Here is a 9778-nt window from a genome sequence, read left to right on the forward strand (position 1 = left end):
CATGTTCCAGGGTTTATAAAACGTTTCAGAATCCTCACTTCTCAGAGTTTTGTTGAGAAAATAAGGCCAAGTCTTAAAACTGAAACCAACCCAAAACCACTGTCATCAAGTCTATTCCAACCCATAGTGGTGGTAATGTCTGAAGGTGCAAATCGTTGTGGAGGGAGCTTGTCTATGTTTCTCCTGTGGATCCGAACTATTGACTGACCTTTCAGTCGGCAGGGGGGATACTTCATATACTGTGCTATCAGAGCACCATACTATATTTAACATACGCATATCAAGTTTGTAGCGTGTTAAATCATGCTGAGGAGGAGAAGAATGCAAGAATGAAGAAGGTGCAACCCTCATAGCAGGAAACTGAAAGTTAACTAGAGTTTCCAGGAATAGGCTCTTTGCGATTGTTTCGAGTGAAGACCTTAAGGAGGTACCTGGAGGCAGAGCATTCCAGACAGATGGAATCAATACAGCCTTCCCTGTGGCTGGAAGGAGTGAAAGAGAGTGAGCCTGGGGAGACGAAACCAGACTCTAGCATTTGGAGAGGACATGTGGGCTTCTTAGGTCATGGGATGAGGTCACTTCTTTAAGTCACAGGACCAGGTCATGCTTTCTGTGTCAAGCTCAGGCGTAGCCTCATCTGAACTTTTGCAGAAATACGTGGTAAACAATAAACCCCTCCTCCCTCCTCATTATACTCTTACTATTTGAAATATCTCTTGTTTCTCGTTGTTTCAGGTGGGTTGGTTCACTTTCGTTTACATCTTTACTTTTAACCTTACTTTATTTTTTTGTTCTAAGTACATCTCTTGGAAGCTGAATATTACTGGTTTTCTAAAGAAATTTGAACCATGTTAGAGATATTTTAAATGGTCTACAAATATTTTAAACAGTTTGCAAATAATTGTTGCACTTCATCTAGCTTTCATCATATATTTTCCTAAAATCATTTAGTTTGTGTTTTTTTCCCTCCAATTTAAATTTATTCAGTTAATGGGAAAAAATATTTTCTCCATCTTTCAGTTTACATGATATATTCTTCTTTCCTTGAATAGATTACTGCTCCTAAATATTTAATGCTCTTTCCTGAGACAGGGTTCTTCACGCGTCCATATGAACTAGTTTTACATATTTCTCATAACCATGGGCCAGTGTTTCTACAATCCTTTTTCATCACTCTGCCTTAGTTCCAACTTCCAATTGCTGGGTAGGTTTTGCATACATTTTCCTTTTTAATTTTCAACTACACCACTGATTATTTGCATTCCATTGCTACTATTCCAACTGATAAATTTATTTAACCAGTTCTATTGGAGGGGAAAACCACAAACTAAATAATTTTAGGAAAACATATGATGAAAGCTAGACGAAGTGTAGCAATTATTTGCAAACTGTTTAAAATATTTGTAGACCATTTAAAATATCTCTACCAAAAAATAAAAAAAAAATATCTCTACCATGGTTCAAATTTCTTTAGAAAACCAGTAATATTCTGCTTCCAAGAAATGTACTTAGGACCAAAAGATAAAGTTAAAAGTAAAGACATACACAAAAGTGAATCAATCCAACTGAAACAACAAGAAACAAGAGTCGCTATGAGTCGTTCATTACTCAACGGCACCTAAAACAACAACATTATTATTTTTTTCATTTCAAATGCTGTTAAAACTTCCATTTTCAGAAAAATTCAAAAGTGAAAGATAAACATTGTTTGAAAAATTTATTTCTTCGTATTTTTATTGTCATGTATAACTTCTTGTTTCAGAGTTCCTTTCAAATATCATGAATATTTTCATAATATTTACTGGTATATCTGTTCAGTTTTCTGACCAGGTTAATTCTCCCCTGTCCACAAGCCATTCATGCCTGCAATAGATGCTCTAATAAACACGCAAGCTGGTTCTCCTTACATAATAGAGTATTGACTTCTATGTGACTTCTCCATGTGACTTGGGCTTGTATGAGGCAGAGGTAAGAAAACCACCCTGTGGTTTCTTGTGTAGTAATAACTCCTTGGTCTCATGGGGGTCTAGAGCTTTAGAGGTTTCTGCGTTTCCTGTTAGAACTTCCTCTACCAAACTCTGCTATTTCTGAGTGGTTTTAAGAAAACGCTACTCAGGATGTCTATCCCACATAAACAGGATACCTGAACGGGTCCTCCTGCTTACATTTAAGGCTTGTCTATCATCATGCACTGTATGCTTAATCAGAAATCAATTGTTATATCAGCTGATGTTAGAGCAGTCCTGAGCCCCAGAAAAAGATGTCAGTGGAGGTCTAAACAGCAGGTTTAGTCAGTGCTAGGAATTTTTAGTGGCAAATAATGGAATGAAATTGAAAGAATGGACCAGGATTCAAGTTCATAAAGTATTTGATAACTTGGCTGTCACTCTAACATGGTTGCTTAACCTAGATTTAAAAGAATATAGAACCTATACAACAAAACAACTAAACAAGCAAGAATAAGCTATTTTCTATGGCTGTTGGTCAGTGGTAAGCAAGCACACACACACAAAAATATACTAAAATGACAGCAGATAAGCCCTTATACACATGATAGCAGGTGAATACAACAAATACTCCATGTCTCTACCTAAGGTAAGGGGGGTAGCAGGACGTGCAATCACTTTTCTCAGAATTGTTCACATCTCCCACCCAGAATCATGAATGGCTCAACTCTAAGAGGTGGAAAAGAACCCACCGATGGGATCCAACTTTGAAAAATAAAGAGAGAAGAAAAAGAAGCCCAGAAAGTGGTGGCTGAGTCACAGCAAGTGGAAGACACTTTTGGAATGAATCAAATACACAGTAACAATAATACAACTAAGGGAACTTTCTGCTCTTCTGTGGTCGCTCGTGTGTTTGTGCTTAACTCTTCAACTCTTCACATCCACATCCTTGCCCTGGCTTCATGTTGTTGTTGTTGTCGTTTGCCATCAAGTTGGAAATCACAAGGGAGGAGATTTGTCATCCTTCATTGGCAGAGTATCTGGTGGATTTCAACTGCATGCCTTTGGACTGCTAGCTCAGCTCCTTAGCTTTAGGCCCCCAGTGCTTCATGAGTTGGGGAAACTTCCCAGTCCCTTGGTTTTGGGGTGTACCCTGTGTTTACTTCAGATAGTGGAGTAGGGCTTCTGATCCCTTCTGGAATCTGTCACTATCACACAAGGAAGAAGCTGACAGGTGCAGGGGAATGGAGGACACAGCTCCAGCTTCTCCATAGACCTGTCATGAAAGCAGAGTCACTCTGTCACCATAATCTTAAACACAGTTACCCTGAGACCCGGATAAAATAAATAGGGCCTCCAGTTAAAGATTTCCAATAAACATAGAAGAACAATGTAGGACTAACCGTGGTTCTGGTATTAAGTCTCGTAATTTAAGGATAGGAAGCCCAGTAGGGAAAGTATCAGGCTTCTAATCTAAGGACTGTGAGTTCAATTGTGAGCCACTTTAGTTCAGTCTCTTCATATAAAGATTGCACCCTTGGAAACCTGATGGGGGATTGCCATAAATCACTAAGTTTGGAACTAAGTCACTGACACTGGTTTGGATTGTTTAAGTTGAAGGGTAGGGAGCTCTAGCGGCCTAGTGGGTAAGCAGTTGCACTGACAACCCAAAGGCAGACAGTTTGAACCCACCAGCAGCTCTGCAGGAGAAACATGGGCAATCTTTTCACTATAGTTTATGGCTTCTGGAAACCAGCTAAAAAGTCATCTATGAGTTGATTCCTTCTTGATGGTATGTTACAACAACAGTAACAACAAGTTTAAGGGTGGTTTGTTGTGCAACACTATCTTAGCAACAACTGATGTAATAGCCATAGCATTGGTAGGTATTATTTCTGTTTTATGGAAAATCACATTTTTAAACCAATAAACTAGATAAGACAACTGAATACTTATTGAAGAATGCACTGACTTGACGATTTAAGAGTTAGTACTCCACAAGGCACAACTGCTTTCTGTGCATCCGAGAGCTGGACAATGAATAAGGATGGTGGAAGAAGAATTGATGCCTTTGAGTTGTGGTGCTAGAGATAAGTATTGAACATATCATGGACTGCCAAGAGAAACAACAAGTCTGTACTGGAGAAAGTGAAAGCATGTTGCTTTTTGGAGACAAAGATTTTTAAAACCTTTCTCACATACTTTGGACATGTTGCCAGGAGGGATCAGGCCTTGGGGAGGGATGCCATGCTTAGAAGGGTAGAGAGTCATCACAGGAGAAGGAAACCCTGGATGAGATGGAATGACACAGTCAAGGGGTCAAGTGGACCAGGAGATTAGCTCAGGATAGAGCAAGATTCAGAGCTGTTCTTCATAGGATGTCTATGAGTTATAGTTGACTTTAACTGCACATAACAACAGCAATAACAGCTACACAAGGCATTGTTGTTGTGCTGCTGTTGATGCCGTCAAGTCGAGCACAACTCACAGCAACCCTATAAACAAAAGACCGGAAGTCTGTCTATCATCTATCTATCTATCTACCTATCTATCTATCTATCTATCTATCTATCTATCTATCTATCTTTCTATCTTTTCTAGTAGCTATCGCCGATTCTCCAAATGCATAGAGTTTCCAGAGGCATGTTATTTAGGAAGTGGATGCTAGGAAAGAAGGGAAACTAGTAAGATTTGTGGGTTTAGAAAAAGTGCTAAAAATTGAAACTAAAGAAGGATACTTTATGATTCAATTGAACTATTTTCAGATGTGAAAACAGCACAGAGGGTAAAAAACTACCAGTAATAACAATCCCTTACCTTGACATGATACTGTATATTGTCCGCTACTTTATTTTACCAATGAATAACATTTTATGCTAATGAGAAATAGTAACAGTGCTTAATGAATAAATGAGGAAGTGAAGCTATTTTCTAAATGAGAAAAGAGGATGTGCTTAGACTGCAAGAACTGCGATGATTCAGGGTCAGTAACCCAGAAAGCCTGATACTCATCTCTAATATTCCTTCACGGTGGTACTTGACAAATTAGATAAAGAGAAAATGGACTGAAGATTATGTAATCTAGTCCCACCTTGGTCAGCCAGGACTGATGTCATCTACTATGTCTATCATTTTAGAGACAAGGGTTCTGATGTTTAGATTTAGAGATAGCAGGGTTGGTTTATTCTAAGTCACATATGTGAGAGCTAGACTCAGACATCTTAAACAGATATAGTAACTATTGCTATATTATTTTTTCCACCTGTGTGTTAGACATGATGAAATAGTGCCATTGGAGGATTACAAAAGGAGCCCTTTAAAAGGAGTATACCAGCTCCTTGCTATTGTGAACATAGCTGCAATAAACATGGGTGTGCATCTATCTGCTTGCATGGCAGTTATGGTCTCTTCGGGATATATTCCCAGTAGTGGAATTGCTGGGTCAAATGGTATCTCTATTTGCAACTTTTTAAGAAAGCACCACACCGCCGTCCACAGTGGTTGCACCATTTTACATTCCCACCAACAGTGAATAAGGGTTCCAGTTTCTCCACAACCTCGTCAGCACTTGTTGCTTGCTGTTCTGTTAAATTTTGCTATTCTGACTGGGGTGAGATGATATCTCATAGTTGTTTTGATTTGCATCTCTCTTAGAGCTAGGGATTTTGAACATTTCTTCATGTGCTTTTTAGCCATCTGAATGTCTTCTTTGGTGAAATGCAGCTCTGTTCACAATAGCAAGGAGTTGGAAACAACCCAAGGAGTTGGAAACAACCACGGTGCCCATCAACAAACGAATGGATAGAGAAGCTGTGGTATACTCACACAATGGAATATTATGCTACATTGAAAAACAAGGAACTCATTCAATATTATTCAAAATGGGTGAGCCTGGAGGACATTATGCTGAGTGAAATATCTCAGTGGCAAAAGGACAAATATTGCATGGCGCCACTGCTGTAAAATGGGACTGATATCAGGGTGGGGGTAAGACTGAGAAAAACTGGATAAATTGTGTATACTGCACTGAAACAGATGAGGGAGTGAATAATTTAAAAGCGATGTATGTATGATAGGGTCTTATGGTTATCACAGGAGTCCACAATTAAGGTTGCATAGGGGAATGTACTTGGGGAGGTGGGAAGGGTGCGGGGAGACTGTGTACCAGGGAGGGAGTCTTTCTTTTACTTTTGAAAGAGAGGAGCGAACTGGGGGGCAGGGGAAGAGGGCTGGGAGGGTAGAGAAGTGCAGCATTGAATGAATCGAAATCCAAATTCTCTGTAAATATTCATTAAAATTATTAAAAAATTGCATCAGTAAAAATTTTTAAAAATTTGAACAGTTAAAAAAAAGGAGTATACCAGTAGCTAGAAGATCAAAAGATTTATTACACTTTTGGTAAAGCCTGCAGTCAAGGAACTCTCTAAATTATTGAAGAGTAATTATGTCAGTTTGAGAACTAAGGTGCACCTGATTCAAGCCAAGGTCTTATCAATCACTTGATATGCATCTGAGAGCTGGGCCATAAATAAGGATGGAGAGAGAAAAATTGATGCTTTTGAGCTGTAGTATTGGAGAAGAGAACTTTCCCCATAGACTTGCAAAATAATGAACAGATATGCTTGAAGAACATGTAATCAGAGAACTCCTTGGAGACAAAAATAGCAAAGCTTCATCTTACACACTTTGGACATGTTGCTAGGAGAGTTTACTTCTAGGAGAGACACATCATGCTTAGAAAGATGGAGGGCTGGCAAAAAAAAAGCAAGACCTTCAACCAGAGGGATTGACACAATGACTGCTGTAATGGGATTGAGTGTGTCAGAAATTGTGAGGATGGCACAGGACGGTACAAGGTTCAGATCTGTTATTCATAGGGTCACTACGGCTTGTACTCAACTCACAGCCCTAACAACAATAAAGAATCCCTGGTGAATTAGTAGCAGGTTAAGTGATAGAATGCTAACCAAAAGGTGGACAGTTTGAATCCATCAGCCATTCTGCAGGAAATAGATGAGGCAATTTCATCCCATTTATAATTTGAAAATGGGGAAATCTGATTGAAGTGTTCCATAAGTTAGAATTCTCTTGACAGTAGCGAGAGATGGGGTTTGTTGTTGTTGTTGTTGTTGTTGTTAAGTTTTTACCTTGGAAGAGTGGAAATACAGGTACATTCTTAAAGGAACTCACATGTTAACAAGGGCTGAAATTAAAGTTCAAAGTAGTACTGTGAGCACATAGAACTGAAGGAACTTGGCGACATTCTCCATAGGGAGTTGCATTGCAGATCCAAAGGACGAACCTCTCTGGTTATTTAAATCTACTAGTAACAACTCCTCAACCTGGAAAAAGGATGAACAATCTCTTCCTGTGCGATTTACAGTCTGGGAAACCCAACTGTGATTCAGCGATGAGCCAGTTCTGACCCATCACAATGAGGGAGTGAATAAAAGGAGGAACTGAGAGCAATCAAAGTTGTAGATTTCATTAAAGTCTGGTCATGTCCTTTTAGTTTTTTTGTCTGAAACTGATTAATTATTCATTTTAGCATGCACTTCCTAAACAACATTATCTCTGGAAAATCTATGAACTTGGAGAAATGACAATAGTTATAGAAAGGCTTCAGGTCTTTTATCACAGGGTCACTATGAGTTGTGCTTGATTCAACAGAAATCAACAACAACATTTTGCATTTGCTATTATTAGTGACTATTAAGTCACTTCCGATTCATGACAGCTCTATTGGATGAAACACGGTCTAGATCCTGACTATCTTCATTATGAATTTTGAGTGCCTTCCAACCAGTGGGTTTCTTTTTTATCACTAACTGGACACTATATTCTATTATAATCCTTAGCATTTTCATCAGCTAGATTTTGAAGTATAATTCCAAGTCTTTCTTCCTAGCTTGTCTTAGTCTGAAAGCTATTCTGAACTTGTTTACCATACATGATCCTGCTGTTTTTTTAAATGATTTGATATATTTTCCAGCATCAGAGTGACACCATTGTACTATAAGTTGACAAATGTGTGATAGATTTTTCTGTTTAGTGAAGAGCTTACATATAATGTATATTTTGAAGTATATTGTCTATTATTTGGTTGTATATTAGAAACTATTTACTGGACTCTAACTATGTGTATTAAGCATTGAGCTTCATGTTAAAAACGGGAAAACATTTAAATAAAAGCAGATAGAAAAGGCAGCCTAAATTACTGAGAAAAATCAAAGTTAAAAAAGTCTGGAAGAAACACATTTTAAGATAGGAACACATACATGTAATATTCTCTTTGACTCTATAGTCTTAGAGAAATTAAATATTTTATGATATCCAAATGCCTATTACTTCCATGAAATCATTCTAGATGATTTTTTTAAAGTTCTTAGGCAATTTAAAAAATCTAAACAACCAACCAACTAAAGAAAAATATTACTTAAACTTAGTGATATGAAGTCAAAACTGGCTCATAGTTGAGTCTCAAGTGGGTTTTTGGAAGTGGTAAATTGTATGAGAGGAGATTGTCCATCTTTCTGTTGTGAAGCCACTGTTGGATTAGAACAGCAAGAAAGACATTACTTTGGTTAGTAACTCAGCTCACTGCACACAACACCACCAGATCTTCCTTATTAGACTACATGAAAATATGGCTTTGTGAGTAAAGAGTTGTGGTGCTACCTCAAAGGCAAATGGTTTGAATACACGAGGTGCTCTGAGGAAGAAAGATAGACAATCTCCTCCTGTGGATTTACAACCTCTGAAAACCCACTGGAGGGTCAGTTATAAGTCAATTCTGACTTGAGGGCCAATGACAGGAACAACTCTGTGAAAGAGGAAATGATATAAGAAATAGGAAATCCAGGAAAGAGGTGTATATGATACATCTTTTTGTGTCATGGAGAGTTTCCTGACAGTAGACTAGGCAATACATCTCCTGATCTCACTGCTGGTCTCAAGGATGTTGCTAGTGGATCCAAGTAGGATGAAGTTGTTGACAATTTCAATCTTTTTTTCTCCATTTATCATGATTTTTATTATTGGTCCAATGAGGAGGATTTTTGTCTTCTTGATGTTGAGATGCAATCCATATTGAAGACTATAGTCTTCATCTTCTGCAGCAACCATTTTGAGTCCTTCTTACTTAATATCATGTGAAAAGAGAAGCCTAACTGAATTGAAAAAGACTGATTATCTAAGGTGTGATTAACATTTGTTGAATAGAGTAATGAATTTTCAAAGACCTTGATATTGGAAAAGGTATAAAAAATATGGATTTATTTAGAATGGTGAATTAGTCTGTTTGGTTTCTTTTAAAAACTTTGGCAAAAATAAAACATAACTTTGCACAAAGTATTGTTTTTATGTCAATCTGCATGTCCTCTCCCCTGTTATCACTTAGATTTCTAACAGATCAATAAGAATAGTAAACATTTCGGAAAAGATCATGAGAAGAAGTTAAATTGCAAAAAAATTGCATCAAAACTCTGACTTAAAGGAAACCATTCAAATTTGAGAAACTTGACTTCTACTAATGTTTCCAGAAAGACATCAGGGCCATTTTGATAGGCTTGTTAGCTTACTTTTGTCTGTCTGTAAGTGAACAACTAAAGTTAGCTTATGACAGACAGAAAAATCACTTAAATGGTCTTTTGTTGTTGTTGTTCTCTTTTTTATATAATGTTTAGGAATTTTTTTTACAATTAGAATTTTCCAAGACTTTTAAAGTAGAATAAAAACAACAAAGTAGTTTTCAACTATTGGAATATGTATGTAAACACTCTACTATATTTGACGTGTATTTAGACACCATTTTGTACACAAATACAGACCTT

The sequence above is a fragment of the Elephantulus edwardii genome, unplaced genomic scaffold (assembly GCF_000299155.1).
Source record: "Elephantulus edwardii isolate Elephantulus edwardi_28Jun2011 unplaced genomic scaffold, EleEdw1.0 scaffold00150, whole genome shotgun sequence".
NCBI lineage: Eukaryota > Metazoa > Chordata > Mammalia > Macroscelidea > Macroscelididae > Elephantulus > Elephantulus edwardii.